This window comes from Neomonachus schauinslandi, chromosome 9 (assembly GCF_002201575.2).
Source record: "Neomonachus schauinslandi chromosome 9, ASM220157v2, whole genome shotgun sequence".
Lineage (NCBI taxonomy): Eukaryota > Metazoa > Chordata > Mammalia > Carnivora > Phocidae > Neomonachus > Neomonachus schauinslandi.
This window is the reverse complement of record NC_058411.1, coordinates 36,305,384-36,323,681: the sequence shown is the minus strand read 5'-3', so window position 1 is coordinate 36,323,681 and position 18,298 is coordinate 36,305,384. Positions and strand designations below refer to the sequence as shown.

At 39.0% G+C, this 18,298-nt stretch overlaps 1 protein-coding gene across 2 annotated transcripts in view; it reads right to left on the bottom strand.

Annotated features, from left to right (window-relative positions):
• The window catches only part of PPP2R5E (protein phosphatase 2 regulatory subunit B'epsilon), a 145,257-nt gene that overhangs the window by 66,549 nt on the left and 60,410 nt on the right, over positions 1 to 18,298 (bottom strand). The gene's annotated exons all lie outside the window — the stretch shown is intronic.

Genomic DNA, 18,298 nt, shown 5'->3' with positions numbered 1-18,298 from the left:
TGACAACAGCGTTCTTTTTAACAGTTACACGTGGGCAGGAGGGGATACCACAGCCACTACTTCAGAGACCTTGTCTTTGAAAACTGCATGGTACCAACACAATGGACAGCATTTGCTATTCCACAACCAAAGATTGACCAAAATCCCAAGAGCCATTAGACAGTTGAAGCACGTTTTAACCAAAAACACCCCCATGTCGAAACCCCTGAGCCAAAAAACACTGAAAAAGGTCAAACCTCCCATTATAAGGTAAAGCCAGAAGTTGTCACTGTTGGTTTAAATTAGTTTTACTAAAAAATTTCAAAGCAGAAATGTCAGTAAATTCATTTTAATTTCATGCTGACATCCTTGGTATTTAAAGCAACTGTTGTATGTGTGTGTTTATATTTTTTGTTTTGTTTTGGCTTGACATCTATGAAGTTTCTTTGTCAAAGAAACTTGAAAAACCAACAAAATGAAGTAATAACAATTCTCTCAAAAAGAACACACCAGTAATGGGACAGTAAGAGCAAACTCTACTTAAATCGATGCTCTCTCTTTTGACCCATCTTATTCCCTTACAGTGGGAGAAAACCACTAGCATCTTCATTAATATGTTCTCAGAATAAACATCTGTTCTTTTCCCACAAACGGCACATGAGACATTTGGTTTGGTGTCATTTCTAAAAACTAGATAAAAATTTTAGGTTAAAATTCCCCAGTTAGAATGAAAACCTGATCTACAGCTGGACTTGAAACACACCAAGCTGTGGATAGCCCATTTAATTCCTGTTTTATTTTCACTACTTTATTCCCCACACTGGAACTTCTCTGCAAAGGCAATGAAATTATGACCAGAGTAGGCTCTTGCCTTCATCCAAGGTGATTAACTCATCAATCCTCAAAACACTCTTAGAGGTAAGCATTATATTATTATTCTCCATTTTTCCAAAAAGAAAATTAGAGGTAGTCACTGAGGTCCCACAATGAATGAGTTTCGGAGCTGGGCACAGTGCCCAGATCTCTAACCACATTTCCACATTCCCTTTGTACTACTCAAGAAGGACTTTAACAATGTTTGGCCAGTCACTTGCAACCACCCTCAGTTGCCAGCCTCCCAGTAAATGCTTTACAGCAGCCGTAAAGCGTGGGCCACCTAGTCTCTGGAGGTAAGTGCAACAATTAAACAGCACCCACCTTACAACCACCAGCAGCCCCAGCAAAAGGGAGTGAGAGCTAGGCTCCGATACAAGGGTCCACATGACTCCTCTCTACAGCCCTCTTCCCCTGCTCACATCCCACAACCCAAGCGCTAGCCCAGGTACCCAGGACCTCATACATAATTCCCCCAAAACACTGCCTACTGACATCAACTTTAAGGTAAACCTAGATAAGAGGGGACAGGACACCTGAAAACATAGGATTTCTCTACCAGATACAAGGGAACAAGAAATAGTCAGTATTTTTGAAGGTATATAGAACATCACAGCCAAAAACAAGATGTAAATTCAGAAATTATTCTTAACCAGTATGTTTCCCCTCCCACCACCACCCCCATAGGTCCCCAAAAGCCTAATTAATGTATCTTAGAATAAAAGACTTTGAGATTTGAGTTAAGCTGTGAGATGTCTTAATCTATGCCCCTATACTTAATCACTTTCAAAAAAAAAATCTAGCTTTAGACTATAAGAACTAAATTTAGTCAGACCAAGCTTTCTCTTTAATTGCTACCTGCTTCAGGTGTTCAAAATAAATTAACTAATTTTAAAAAAATACTAAACGAGGCTGCTTATGAACATAGCTATATATCCTTAACCAATGACTAGTTACATGCATAGGACCATTATGGTTAATTATTGAAGTCTTGTAAGTTCTAAATCGTCTAGACCCCATACCTCAAAGCTGAATGGAAGTTCTGATGCTGCATAGGGAAAAACAATCTTATTCATGTAACATTAAGGTTAAAATCATTAGGAGAAATTGTAATTAATCCTCTTTTTGTTACAGTAACTTTAATAAAGCTTAAAAATAAGACCATCTAGGGGCGCCTGGGTGGCTCAGTTGGTTGAGCGACTGCCTTCGGCTCAGGTCATGATCCTGGAGTCCCTGGATCGAGCCCCGCATCGGGCTCCCTGCTCCGCGGGAAGCCTGCTTCTCCCTCTCCCACTCCCCCTGCTTGTGTTCCTGCTCTCGCTATCTCTCTCTCTCTCTGTCAAATAAATAAATAAAATCTTAAAAAAAAAAAAAAAAGACCATCTACATGGAGAACTGTATAACTCAGCACATATGAATTATGAAAGCATCTATAAATGATAGCCTTTCCTCCAAAAAGCAAACCATCATTTAAGTAGTGACAACAATGATTAATCTTTGTGGTCACTGCAATAATACTCAAGAGGTTCATCTATTTGGCTATTTTAAAAATTCAGGCAATTAACATTTAGTCTTTTGTTGCTGTTGTTGTTAGGCAGTTGAAATTTATTCTTTATCCAAATTGATGTAATGTCACAGGCAAATGTGAAGCTGGCTATCCATCCGCCTAATGGAATAATGATAATAGCTTACATTTACTAAGCACTTTGGGTACATTTATTATGTACCATTCTAAGCATTTTCACATATTATATCATTTAATCCCACCGACAATTCTATGTAGTAGGTACTATTTCCAATTTAACAGATGAAAAAAATCAAGACAAAGAAATTCAGTGACTTGCCCAGAATCATACAGCTAACAAGCAGTGGAGACAGGATTCAAACCCAGGCAGACTGGCTCCAGAGCCAGGACTCTTCACCACTGTGCAACAATCAAACTCAATATAAGGCAAGAGGAATATCACATTTCATAAAACAGGGTGTGTGCAGAGATAAAAAGAGAAAGAACACAGAAAGAAATCAACCAATTAATCTCCAACATGCCCCATTCATAATGGATCAGGCTGAACCCCTTCTCTATCTCCCCTCTAGCCCATTCCCAAGATTAACACATACAGCAATAAGCTATTCTTTATCCTTTATCATAGACTAAATTCTTCTAAGATGATCGTCTCTTCTCTCCTTTAATTAAAGAACTGAAGTAATCAAGACAGACTGAAAGAAAAAGAGTGGGGAGTGTTCCTCAAAGAACCAATTCCATTACGGTAACAATTTAAAAAATTTTTTTTCATTCTCACTGAAGGAGAACCTAAATCAGTCTGCGCAAAGGGCTCTTCTTGTAATGTCTGGCTCTCGGATCGCCTCAAATAGCTATGCTTCTCCCAAACTCCTTGCCTTCATCTCGCTAATCCCAGTGAGATATGTAAAGGGGTAATGTGAAAATGTACAACAGGCTAGGATCAGAGAAGAAACACTTGGAGTAGTCCAGAATGTTTCAATGATATAAGTTTAATGTCTATGGAACCAGTCCCAGGAGCAGATAATAAATATCTTTGTCAAGAAACATTTACAAAAAGTATCAGGCACTAGGCCATAAAGAAAATACCATAAATGATAAAAAGAAGAAATGAGGCAATACATTTTGAACATGAAGCACAAACACTAGATTTTAACAATCCAAAATGACCCACCTCCCAAATCCAAGCCACCTGAAAATCTAAACACTTCTAAAGTAACTTAGATGGGGGGGGGGGGGAGATTAACAGACATTGAGAAATGAATGTAACTCAGAAAAATTAAAGGTCATCTCAGAATCCCAAAGCAGACCAGGCAGTGATGCTTGTGTCATCTCTCTTCCAATGGAAACCTCTGGTCTACGCAGGCCATCCCTAACCCCCGGGAGAAGAATTCCATAGAATCATGACCATAAATAATGAGGAATCAATAAGTGGTTATATAATACCATGAAGGTCATTAGCACAACAACCCATCCATCCAATGTTAGTATTTGTTTAAAGGGGAGATACTGAGCCAACTACCATAGCTTGGTAGGATTCATACGGTCAGATTCTACTGCTCCGGAACTACTCTTAAAAATTAAGCTGATTTCCAGAATATGTTTCTCACCCAAAAAAATAATGTAGTAACCAGCTAAGTGGTCAATCCACTTGGCAGTTACATTTCTCACCGTACTGTCCCTCTTTTTCCTTTTAAGCATTAGGTATTTTCTCCCATATGCCTTTTCTTAATTTTTAAAAAAAAATTTTTTTTAAAGATTTGATTTATTTGAGAGAGAGAGGGAGAGAGCATGTGCAGAGGGAGAAGCAGACGCCCCGCTGAGCAGGGAGCACGATGTGGGACTTGATCCCAGGATCCTTGAGATCATGACCAGCTGAAGGCAGCCGCTTAATCTACTGAGCCCACCCAGGCACCCCTCCCATATGCCTTTTCTATTACCATCTCCCAGCATCCTCTTATCAATTCTCATCAATGAGCTGGGGAAAATGACTCACTTCCAAGGTGTTCCTGCCAAATAATTTTAAAATTTACAAGTACAAGAAGGAGCGGGAACATGGATATAGAATTCAACAGTAGAGGGATGATGAAAGTTCAAATTAAGAGACAAAGATTCTCAGGGCACCTGGGAGGCTCAGTTGGTTAAGCATCTGACTCCTGATTTCAGCTCAGGTCATGATTCAGGGTTGTGATATCAAGCCCCACAACAGGTTCCACACTAGGTAAGATTCTCTCTCTCCCTCTCCCCCAGCCCCTCTCTCTCTCCCTCAAAGAGAGAGAGAGAGAAAGATTCTCCTTGTGTCTCAAGAAGAGGCAATAGGAGCTATATACATTTTAGCCACAGCCCAACCCCCCCCACACACACACACATTAATTCACACATGCACACACATACACCTCTCCTCACCCTTACTATGATTTCAAGGGCTGGTTGTTTATTAGATGTTTGTCTGTAATTGGCAAAAGCAGCTCATTCCACCCTAGTGAACAGCTTCCATCATTCCATCCCATCTAATGTTTGGGGCACAGGATCATGGATCCAATTACTGGCCCATCTTCCCTCGGGGCCTGACTCAGTCAGGACTTTGCAAAGCAAAAAGTAGCAAAGGTAGAAGAAATAAAACATAAGCTAGGTGTCCTTTGCATCTGGTGCTCTAAGACTCCATTCAACTTAAGTCGTTGAAAATCAGAATATTAAATCCACACTTGCAAATAGGCCAATCAAATAAAGAAGGCCCACATCATTATAACATTTATTAGCTATGTCATCACAGGAAAAAATGCAAATTGATTTAGGAAAAATAATGATGTAGGCTGGTAACTTCTCAACACACAGGCTGTTAAAATGAATGTGGAAATATAGTGAATAAACATTTATATAAAATGATGCTTGCACTGGAAGCTAAGCAGTAACATTATTTGAGCTCCTAATGAACAGTATTTATAACCAATTATTTCAATTCAAAAGATGTGAAATAAAATCCTACTAAATTAACAATGCTTTTCACCTGAAAATGTCCTAAGCTATTACTTGGCCCTTTTACGTGCATTTCTCCAACTCTCACAAAAAATAAAGGTACCAGCACAGCTGGGAAATATAAACATGGTCTTTGATCCCCCCTCCCATCTCATCTCTAGAACTTTCCCTAAGGTGTATAAATCCCCATCCATGTATGTTATCAGTCCCTCACACACAACCCTCTAAAACTTCAACAAGGTCAATAAGACTCTCACTTGCATAAAGCACATGAACCTATATTTAGAGAAAACTAGTTTCATAGTCGTAATGAGAGCTTAGCACTAACATATAAAGTTGACTTAGCCTTGAAGAACTGAGGCATGGCATGCTGGTACAAGTGGTAAAATGGCTAACTGCCTGACCATGTGGTTTGTCCAAATCCTTGCCACTGAGTTTACTTCTAAACACACATTTAAGAGGCATTCTTTCTGTAGCACGTATTTCAGGAAAATTGAACGGAATCCTATTTTTATTAGTGAACTATGCTTGAATTAGGAGGTTTTCGACACCCAAAAAATTACAAATACAACCAGCAATATTTCATCAAAACAGGGAGACAAAACTATAAATCTTTCTAATGACAGCACCTGGGTGGCTCAGTCAGTTAAGTGTCTGCCTTCAGCTCAGGTCACGATCCCAGGGTCCTGGGATCAAGTCCGGCATCAGGCTCCCTGGGAGCCTGCTTCTCCCTCCCCCTCTGCCTTCTCTCTATCTCTCATGAATCAAGTAATAATACTAAGCTTCATGTCCTATGAACTAGACCTAAGTACAACATGTTGATTTCGCAAGTTATTTCAATGTAAATAAACAAATAAGAAACTACCCCAAAACTATCATGTTAGCTAAAATAAGTATGAAAGGGGCACCTGGGTGGTTCAGTTGTTAAGCGTCTGTCTTCAGCTCAGGTCATGATCCCAGGGTTCCGGGATCGAGCCCCACATTGGGCTCCTTGCTCAGTGGGGAGGAGCCCCCTTCTCCCTCTCCCACTCCCCCTGCTTGTGTTCCCTCTCTCACTGTGTCTCTCTCTGTCAAATAAATGAAATGTTTAAAAATAAACAAACAAATAAATAAAGCAAGCATGAAAGACTTGACCATTCTAATTACTTCATTACTGTATTCAAAGCAGTGGATTAAAAAACCACTGCAGACAATGGTGGTGGTGGTACGTTGTTTCCACAACTACATATTTTTTAAAAGCATCTCAAGTGATTTCAATGTGAGGCCACGCTTGAAAGCCACTGTTTTTAAAGTGATAACTATAAAATCCTTCTTTCATCTTCTCCACCTCTGAAATTCTTTCTCTTTTAGTTTATTTAAAACTAACCGTGAAAACTTCCCATTTCCACGCAAAGGAAGGTCCCTGGGCACATCTACAACAGTGAAAGCATCCTTCTTCGCCTGGGCTGGAAAGAAGTGAATGGACAGTGGGCTGCTTTTAGAACTCTTTCCAATCTATTAGGAAGATCAGAAAACACTTCGCTGATTATTAGTGTGCACTTTTTTCACAGGTTCAAAACATGTCTCAAAAAATGGCTACACATAAAATAGTATCCAAAAATATGAGACCAAGGTGTGAGTATTAAATAGTTTAAACAAACTGAAAGGCAGAAAAGGCCAGTGCTGATATTTCAAGGTAAAAGAATGACGACGCTGACTACTGCAAAGCACCGTACTAATAAGCTCCTTACGTACATCATCCCCTTTTAATCCGCAGAATACGTCATGAGTGGCCACTATTACTATCCCAGTTTTTCAGAAGAAAGGACTGGGGCCCAGAACAGCTAAGTCACTTGTCCAACATCACCCAGTACGAAGAGCTGCAGCTGGTATCCGAACCCAGGTAGTCTTATCCCAGAGCTGGCACCAGTACCAACAACGATGGATGACAGTGATGGTGATAAATCACAGCAACTAACAACCAGCACCACCACTGGAGCTATGGATAAACTATCACAGTTAGCTATCTGGTTAAGGAAAGTTGTAATCTAAATGCAAAGGAAAACGTGACTGACTGTTCTATAAGCATTTACGTATTTTAAAACTTAAACAGTATAAAATCAGCCCTAAACTAGTGAACAATGGAGACGGTAACTTAAAGTCTTATTAAATAACAATACATTAATTATTCTACCCAGCTTGGACAATCAACACCTATATTTGTTATTACTCTTTCGTGGATTTCTCCAGTTTTCCTTGCCCAAAAGCTGACAAATCCATGCTTTCCACTTTATAAGTAAAACCCAAAGGTCACCAGTTGCAAACTAGTGGCTGCAGCAGCAAAATTACAGGATTCAAGGCTTTCACATGATTTTGACGCTATGTTCCAATCAGAAGAGAGAAAAACACACACACATGCACACGTGTGCACACTGCACACACACACAACTTCTAGTAAATACTTCTGTTTCTAACCCTTCATATTAGCTATCCCTCATGTTTTATCTTCTAATGCCAAGCCAGTCACTGAAACTTGTCAGGACAAGAAATAAAACATTTTAAAATTGATCAATTCCTAATTATAGGTGTAGATAACTTTCCTGCCACCAAACTCACCCACAGGACAGAAGCCACCAAAGCCTCTGGTTGACAGAGTCAATCTCTCTATTATTAATTCATCACCTAACGGCTTATTTCCAGAGATGGAACCAGGGCCTCTGAACACAAGAAATTCCTGAAGCTTACAGAGGGCTCCAAGAATCACACAGTGTTCTAAAGCATCTTTGTCAGCGAGTCCCTTTTTTTGAGGATCTTACCTATCAGTGAAATTACAAAAAAAACAGGTTGACTTTTTTTCCTACATAAAGTCATTAAAATAGTAAGTAGCCACCATTTATTTTCACTATAATTTCATTTTTTTAAAAAAAGGCTCTTTTGAATAAGAAGAGAAGAGAAAGGGCGATCTCAGAATAAAAGGCAATTCTTCCCAAAGAAGGAGGGAATGGCACATGCGCCCGCACACACGCACACGCACGCACGCACGCACCATCGTGTGCTCTTCCCCCCTTGACCTTCCTTCCTTCTATTTACTGTTCACTTTGCCCAGCACCAGGAACAACTTTTCCACAGGCCTGTATCTGGGAATTTGGGGCCGTATCGCTCCTTTGGTCCACCATTCATCTAGTAGCATAGATAACAGAGTTCCAGCTGTAATGATATACCAATTTCAACTGTGTTTAGATGACCATAAAAGCTGAGAAGATAATCATATACCTACAACAGTACAGGAGAGTCTCACTTTACAGCAGCCATGCAGTCCTTCGAAATTAGGTAACATAAAAATGTGCACAAACTTTACACATACCTCCATTGAAGTACTTGCCACATAATATTGGGACTTTTTTAAACGAGTGAATCAAACACATGTTTTGTTCATCTTTTAATACCCAGCCCCAAGGAGAAGTTTCTAGAATATGTAAGTACACAACAGATACAGGTTCAGTCAATAAATTCTACATATTGCATCTTCTTTCTCCATGTTTCCAATTCTAAATTAGAACTTTATTTCTCTGGAAATAAAATTATACTGAAGAATAGAGGGAAAGGTTTAATATTAATATTAAATTAAATTATTTCCTAATATTTTAATAATACCAAGTTATAAAGGGCAAATTAAAAAATAAGGATGGGCTAAGCAAAATAAGTCTGACAGTAAGACAGATATTATATTATTTCACTTATATGTGAAATCTAAAAAAGCCAAACTCATAGAGACTAGAATGATGGCTACCAGGTTCTCAAGGGTGGGGGAAATGGAGAGATGTTGGTCAAACATCCAATACAAACTTCCAGATATAAAATGAGTAAGTTTCAAGGATCTAATGTACAGCATGGTGATTACAGTTAATAATACAGACTTGAAAGTTACTTAGAGAGTAGACCTTAAATGTTCTCACCACAAAAAAGAAATGGTAATTATGTGACCAAATGGAGGTGTTAGCATCATGTTATACATCTTATATAATGTTATATTGTCAGTTATATTTCAAAAAAGGTGGAAAGAAGGAAGGGAGGAAGGAGGAAGGAAAGGAAAGGAAAGACAGACAAGGATGTTTTTCATGATAACAGTATTTATGAATTTAAAAGGAAAAGGCCAGCTTACCTGACAAAAAACCTAACTAAAAAATGCAGTTTCTTAGTTTCTTGAAGTATCACCTTCCCTTACTAATATCTAATAAAATAATGCCTTATTTTCTAATACTTGATTGAAAAAATCTAGTTGATTTCTTAAACAAAATGGTTTATATTCAAGGATGAGAGAAAAATACAACAGAGAAAAAGAGTCAAAATGAAGATGAATGTACATTAATGAAGTAGTATAATTTGGAATGCCCTCCAGAGCCAAAATAACCTGATGATTTTGCCAAGTGTACCATTAATAAGTGAAAAGTTGGAAGGTTTAGTGCAAATGGGCATAGGCTTTACACTCACTTAGTCAGTCAGTCAGTCATTTGCCAAATATTCATTGAACTCCCACTGAGGGCCCAGCACTGCTGGAATACCACAACAAAGAGACAAAATCCCTTCCCTCACAGAGCTTTACATTCTAGCACAAGAAAACAAATAACTGCAACTAAAAATAATACATTATATGGTATACACTATGGGGGAAAATAGTATGCACAGCAATAGTATGCTGGGGTTGGAGGGTAAGGTTTTAGATAGAGTAGTCACCTGGAAGACAGCATTTGAGCAAACACATGAAGGACGTGAGGTAGTTAGCCAAGAGGGCCTCTGGGGGGAAAGTGGCCCAAGCATAGGGATAGTAAGTGCAAAGGTACTCTGAGGCAGGGAGTGTGCTGGTGAATCTGAGCATCAGCAAAGGAGCAAACGTGGCTGGAGCCTGAGTGGAAAGTGGGGGAGATGGATCAAAAGAGTAAGGTATGAGCAGCTGTAGGAGATCATCTTGGGCCTTGTGAAACACATTGACTTTGGCCTTGACTCTGGTTCTGAACTGGAATCACACCTTTCCTGCTCTGAGCATTAGTCTCCTCATCTGTAAAATTGAGAAAATGTACTTCACAGGGTTGAGTGAGGATTCAGAGAAAAAGCCATTTGTAAGATGGAAAGTGCTTTTCACAAAGTTACCATTCATTTGACAAACATCCACCAAGTATCTATAACATACAGCATGGATTCAATTCCTTATTTTACAGCTCCCATTAAAACTATTTTCTGGTTTTGTTTTGTTTTTTTAAGATTTTATTATTTGTCAGAGACAGAGAGAGAGAGAGAGAGAGCACCAGTAGGGGGAGTGGCAGACAGAGGGAGAAGCAGGTTCCCCAACCTGGAGCTTGATTTTGGCATAGCTTCAAAGTTATTTTAAAACTGTCTGTCTATCTATCTCTCTATTTATTTATAGAAGATGGGGAGGGGCAGAGGGAGAGGCACAGAGAGAATCCCAAGCAGGCTCCACGCCCAGCATGGAGCCAAAGGAAGGGCTCAATCCCAAAACCCTGGGATCACAACCCAAGCTGAAATCAAGAGTTGGACTCTCAACCAACTGAGCCACCCAGGCGCCCCTTTAAAACCATTTAAAAAATAAATTCTGAAGCATTTCTACAAATATTAAATTTTTGTTGAAATTTTATTCTAATAATATTAAACCTGAATTAAACAGAGGCCACCTACAGTATTTAAAACACTCACATACCGTAATTTCTCTTCTCTTCTGCACTTGGCTTTTAAAACAGGGAGCAAGCCATAAAATCATAATCTAATAAAAAGGAATTAATAGGACAAAGTTCCAAGATGTGTTTGAGAGTCAAAACTGTTGAAGCCCAATTTTTAGCTGGGTTCAAAGGTATGAGCAACAAAAACCTTTAAAAAGACTATTTTTACTTATGTTGTGGTTATAAAGCAAAGAAGTAAATTAATGGATTACAAATTTTCAGCAAGCACTTACCTTTCATTTGATCCTCCACCCCAAAAAATAAAACCAATAAAAGATCACATTACTTTCAAGTATTTCAGTTAATTGAGGGTTTCCCCAACCCCAGAGATTACTTCTACAAGGGATAAAAAATGGCCTATCTACTTTCCATTTGTTTTGAGGATTAACATTGATGTGAATCAGTTCAGGATGGGATGAACCTGCAGCTATTTTAACAGTATGATATAAGGTTTAAAAACAAATTAGATACATACATACATACATAGATATCATATTAACATCAATTAAGCCCACTGTTATTTCACAACTTACAGTTGACACCAAAGGTATCTTAAACTTCTTTTTAAAAAAGATTTAAAGTATAAAAAAGAGTCAATCCAATGTTGCAATGCCAGCTTAGAGATGCTATTTCTGAACCTCAGTTGGGAGTTTTAAATATGAGACCTTAAGCTCCTGAGAGTGACAGGACTGAGTGAAGAGAGTGGTAGAATGGCCTCTAATCCCAAGAGTGTACATTTATAATTAAAGTCATCATCTGAACAATAAAATCCAGTGATACCATGCAGTACATCCCACTTATTGTGGAATTCACATATGCTTCATACAAGGCATATTACTTAATATAAATTAAACATAAATGTGAAGCCCATATATAATATAATCGTTGAGGAAATCCAAAATTCACATTTGAAACATCATACTAAGAAAAATGAAATCTATTTTAAAACCTTATTTTTTAGTCTGTATGAAAATAGTGCTGTCAAGCATAGAACAATAGAGAGATAGAAACTTACAAGTATGTATTTATGGATGTATATATACAGGTATGCATAATTGTGAGTGCATGACTCCAAAATTAAAACTTCAAGAACAGTAATACAAAGATTTTATAAAACACAAAGAATGTGTCTAGAAAGCTTAACACTTTCAGAGCAAAGAAGCATTTTAAAGCACTGAATGGGGGGCACCTGGGTGGGTCAGTCAGTTAAGCGTCTGCCTTTAGCTCAGGTCATGATCCCAGGGTCTGGGATTGAGCCTGGCACAGGGCTCTCTGCTCAGCGGGGAGCCTGGCTTCTCCCCTTCCCTCTGCCATCCATTCCCCCTGCATGTGCTGGTGAGTGCTTGCTCTCTTTCTCTGTCAAATAAATAAATAAAATCTTCAAAAAAAAAAAAAAAAAAACTGAATGGTAAGATAGGATACCAGTTTAAGCCAGGATATTTACAACTTCAGTCCCTTCTTTGCCACTGACATCCTGGCCACAAATGTTGTCAGCAAGGGTAGAAAAAGTCACTGAAACCTAAAGATATGCATGTTGAGGATGCAATTCTAAGCACAAGCCTGTTTTCTGAATCTTGATATAATTCAGCATTCTCCGCCCAATGTAGTACCCTAGGGCTTAGCTAAACATGCCATCAGGTAGTACAAACATCTTCTCTTCACCTGTACTATAATGACTTTCCCTTTCAGAAAACATATTCCGTAACTGTATCTTCCACTTAAGGAGCCAGGCCAAATATAAGAAATAGGATCTGGCATTATTAAGAGTAATAGTTAAAACTAAACTAAAACTAAGCTGGGCAACTAAGTCCACTATTTCAAAAGTCTGCCAGTTGTTATTCCAGAGGAACATCTTAGAAACATTTACAAATTAAGTCAATTTCTTTTGGCACAATTGGGAACTTGAAAAAAAAAAAAATGTAAACCCATTCTGCATTCTTCCAGATAGCTGAGGTTGTTCTTTGGGCCACACACACCCACACTTTGCAGTTAGGGAGCCTAGGCTCTAATCACTCTCTACCGCGTAGCAGCTAGACAATCTGGGGTGTGTGTTGTGGCAGTTCAGACAATGGGCGACAAAATCAGACAGCCCGGATTCCAAGCCTGGCTTTGCTACTTCCTAGCTGGGAAGCCATAGGTGAGTGTCTGTGCCCTTATTTATATATGAGTTTCCTCATATATAAATAAGGGCATAATAATAGTACCTCATGGGGCTGACTTAAGGGTTATGTGAGTGAATAAAAATAAAAACACATAGAACAATGTCCAGAACACAGTAAGTGCTCAAACTTCAGCTGCTAATTACTGTTAAAAAGCACTGCTCGGCCTTGGTGTCCTTTGCAAAATGAGTCTAAGAATAGTAGCTCTGTCACAGTGATAGCTTGAGAACTTCATGAGAGAATACATAAAATTTTCACATAGTGCCTGGTACATGAAAAATGTTGAAGAGGGGCGCCTGGGTGGCTCAGTCGTTAAGTGTCTGCCTTCGGCTCAGGTCATGATCCCGGGGTCCGGGGATCGAGCCCCGCATCGGGCTCCCTGCTCCATGAGAAGCCTTTTTCTCCCTCTCGCACTCCCCCTGCTTGTGTTCCCTCTCTCGCTGTGTCTCTCTCTGTCAAATAAATAAATAAAATCTTTAAAAAAGAAAAGAAAAATGTTCAATAAATGTCAGCTTTTTAAAAAAACACTTATCAAAATGAACAACATAAATTGCTGACACATATAGGGCTTCTTCCCTTCTTTTGTGTGTATCCAGTTGTGCAATAGTATTGAGCTCAGCCTACTAATATCCAGTGAGATTATTATTACAAGTAAAATTGTAATCTGATTAGAGGAAAGGTAAAGAAACTGACTCAGTTTGATGTGTGAAATGATTCAGCTACCAGGCCAGGCATCAGCAAAGTGCCCAAATCCTGGAGGAGGAAGGGAGTTGGCATTTGGATGAATGAATGACGCACCAACAGAGCCTTTGGGACAGAAAAGCAAGAATTTATGAAGAATTCAACAATCTCGAGAAGCACTACTAACCAGGACGCACCCGGTTCTCAAACATCCTCAAAGCTCCCCTCAGATATAATCAGGTTTATGCAAAGTTTGCAAAGGAAAGAAAACAAGCAGTGTTTGACAGCTCTGTCCTTCCAATCTAAATTTTAATATTAGTATTCACAGATGTTAATACTTAAAAATATTAGCTGAAAGTAATAATAGTAATTTACACTTAAAGAGTTCTTCATAATAACATATTCGTAACAAACCTTATTGACCTCCCACTAAAATAACATTAAGTACTGAACCACTTCAAAGTATTTTGTAAACCTTTTCTCTTTTCCACACACCCTGTTATTTAAAGATCTAAGGCATTAGCTAAAATTCTGCAAACTTTTTATAGCCCCCTACAAGGCTTCAGGCTGTCTGGAAAGAATATGATAGGTAGTTTCAACCTTCCCAGAACAAGTATTTGCTTAGAAACTACTATGTTTAACTTACTAATCAATCATCCATTCATTTATTCCACAAATATTTATGAAACACTTCTTGCATGCCAGGAACTAGTCTAGGCCTTAAATTTACATTTCTCAGCAAAATCAAATAAGGTCCTAGCCTTCATGGAGCTTACAGACCAAAAGTAAAGAAACCCTAATTAAATGGTCATATAAATAAATGTAAAACAGGTTGCACTATGAAGGAAAAGGTACAAGGTAGTATAATGCAGAGAATGAAAAAAAATGGTACTTATCCACAAAAAAATTTACAGTCTGGTGGGCAGTAAGATTAACATGAATAAATAAGAGCAAGAAAATGCTATTAAGTAAATTTCATGGACCAAGTTGAGAGGAAAGGAAAAAGCACTTGGCAAGGACCTACAATATTCCAGCTAGGGTCTTTCCATGTGTTCTCCCACTAAAGCCTTATAAAAATCTCACAAAGTAGGCATTAATATTCTCATTTTACAGATAAGAAAACTGAGGCTGTACGACATTCAGTTTTACTAGCAATGGTGTAGAAAGAGCTTCATTACATAGAACCAGAAAGTATGATAAATTTAATACCAGTAGAATAATTCTTTGACATTAATTTGGACAAATGTAGTGGCAGCAGAAATATGGACATCCCCCCCTCATCCTCTACCTCCCTTTTTACAGCCCCCCTCCAACCCCCCACCCCCACCTGCCACAGCACACAGTATTTCTACCACAATCACACCCTGTTCTCATGACCTTTCCACACCTACAAAAATCTGCCTTTGTCCTCTGAAACTATGGTGTTTGACTCCCCTGGCTGCTAAAGGGACAATGAGTTTACTCCTACAAAGAAACATATTTACATTATTGCAAAGACTTCAGAAGAACAATAACAAAACAGCCTCATCCAAAGGCCAAATTTCAACAATGGGAATTTCAGACACAAAACAGGCAAATTATTTAGAGCCCCTGAAGCCACAACTACTCTACTTTCACAGAATCGTAAGGCAACCTTTATCAACAGATATTAGGGGGAAAAAAATCTTGACAAAAAGAAAATATATCTTATTCTGAAGTTTTAACAATTGCTTGCTTGTACCATTAGTGGACCCTGATATCACAAAGTTGACCAAGCAGTAGCTTCTGAGCCACTTCTTGCCATTCCCTGAAGTCCAAAGACTTGAGAATTCCCAAGTATCACATGCAAATTACAATGTCTCTTTGAAAAGTGCCAAGTGCAGCAAGCTCAGCAGAAACTGTTTTGAAAGACATTCATCTAGATCTCAGAAATGCTCATATTACATAAATCTGGAAAAACATGCACCAGGCTCTCTGTGGAAATGGAAAACACATACAAAAATGTGTATGTTTCAACCTTCTGATGAAATCAGATGCTTAATCTACAGATTGTTCAGAGATCCAGATGGACCACGAGACCCTTATTCATAGAACCCTCACTGGAGTCTTTTTCAGAATCTATTGAAAACACCATGATCTCAGGGGCGCCTGGGTGGCTCAGTCGTTAAGCGTCTGCCTTAGGCTCAGGCCATGATCCCAGTGTCCTGGGATCGAGCCCCGCATCAGGCTCCCTGCTCAGCGGGAAGCCTGCTTCTCCCTCTCCCACTCCCCCTGCTTGTGTTCCCTCTCTCGCTTTGTCTCTCTCTGTCAAACAAATAAAATCTTTAAAAAAGAAAAACTGAATTTATAAAAAAAAAAAAGAAAGAAAGAAAGCATAATGATCTCCTACACTCTGCCCTTCTAAGGATCTGCAACACTATAAACAACGTTAAAAGATATTTGTTAAGGGGCGCCTGGGTGGCTCAGTCATTAAGCATCTGCCTTTGGCTCAGGTCATGATCCTAGGGTCCTGGGATCAAGCCCTGCATCAGGCTCCCTGCTCGGCAGGAAGCCTGCTTCTCCCTCTCCCACTCCCCCTGCTTGTGTTCCCTCTCACGCTCGCTGTCTCTCTGTCAAATAATTAAATAAAATCTTAAAAAAAAAAAAAAACTTGTTAATGAATGAATAAGCCAAAATAAACAAGGGTCACCAAGGACAGAGCAGTCATTAAAAAAAAAAAAGATACACATTCTAAAGAGCCACTTCCTGTTTCACAATAAAGAGTTCTTTCTGAAAATCGGGAATGAGTCATCTTTTCCCAGTCATATCATGTATACATAATAATAGTAAAAACTTAGTAAGCACATACTCTGAGACAGTCACTATTCTCAGCAATTTATGTGTATCAACTCATTTAATCCTCTCCACAATGCCATGAAGCGGATATTACTATCCTTATTTTACATGTAGTAAATTGAGTCCCAGAGGTATTTAGTGACTTTCACATAGCCAGAAAGGGGCCCTGCTGAGCTTCAGACCCAGGCAATCTGGAACCTGTACACTTTATCACTTCTGCTAAAGAGTAACATGAGTTTCCTTATCACTAAACCACTGTTATTTTTTCATTTAATGCCTACACCATACCCTAGGCAGGACCACCTGGAAGGGCTAATCTTCCTAGTAGATTCTTTAACACAAACAGAAGCAGACATGAGTTCAGTCATCTCCCTCCTCTTTGTATCAAGTAAAATGCAACTATCATGGGTTATACAGATTCTCTAGCTGGCTTGTTATTTCTGTTAATATTTAAAGGGACCCTTTTTGGTGGTGGTAAGTCTCTCAAAAGATGATTTCCAGTCTTCTTTGGCCTTCCAACATTTTCCTTTGCACCTAAGCTGCCTTAAAGACTTCAACATTCTTTCTGTTCAGATTTAATTTAAGGAAGTGTAACGACACAGAGGTTTAGCTGTTTAATTGTTTTAGAACACCTAACATTTGTTGATCCCGGGTACGTTCTGATAACATGAATCAAATCGAATGTTCAACCCGGTGTTATCACTGGCACAGCTTAAGGTCAAGAAGACATGCGGTAGAGGTTGAACTGCTCCCAGATGGCAATGAGAATGAAGGGAAGCATGAGTAGGACAACGGAGAAACACAGGATAGGTAAGAAGACATCTTAGGCTGGAAGAGCTTGGAGGTAAAGAGTGAGCACACTGCATGGTGAAATGTGAGAAGATACGTGTGACCAGGCAGAGGAGACAGTGGACTGGGAGGAATAGAGATGGGAGTGAAGAATGTGAGCAAACCTGGCTGTGAAGGACCTGAAAAAATGCAGGGTAATCTGGGTGTCGTGTACTGACACAGAGACATGTTGGGCTAGAGCAAACATAATAAATATGTGCTTTAGAGAGGTTCAGAGGGAGGCAAATTAGCCAAAATATTATCACCAAACTAAGCATGAGGAGTTACAAGGACCTATCCTAAGCTGATGGCAGTGGAAGAACAGAAGAAAAGGCAGTCTGAGATACATTTAAAAGATGAAAACAAAAGGATTTTTTGTCATATCAGATGTAATGAAAAGGAAAGACAGGACAATGTTTCCAGGTCTAGAGAATGATAATACCACTGGTAAAAATGGAATGAGACTGAGAAGTTAATTTATCAAGGAAGTTCATGCAGGTTAGTGTTGGGGACAATGCATTAACTCCCAGGCATCCAAGGGAAGAAAGATTCAAGATAGTTTTGGAAACATGGAGCTACCCTAGAGAATAGAGATTTTAGAGTTCTCCCATAAAGGTGAAAGTCGGAGGAACATATGAGCTCAATAACAGAGCAAATAGAGAACAATGAACAGAGGCTTAAAAATGGAACCACGGGGCAGCCAGAGACAAAATAAAGAAAACTTGACAATGAGGCAGAAAGCTCAGTGTGGGATGGAA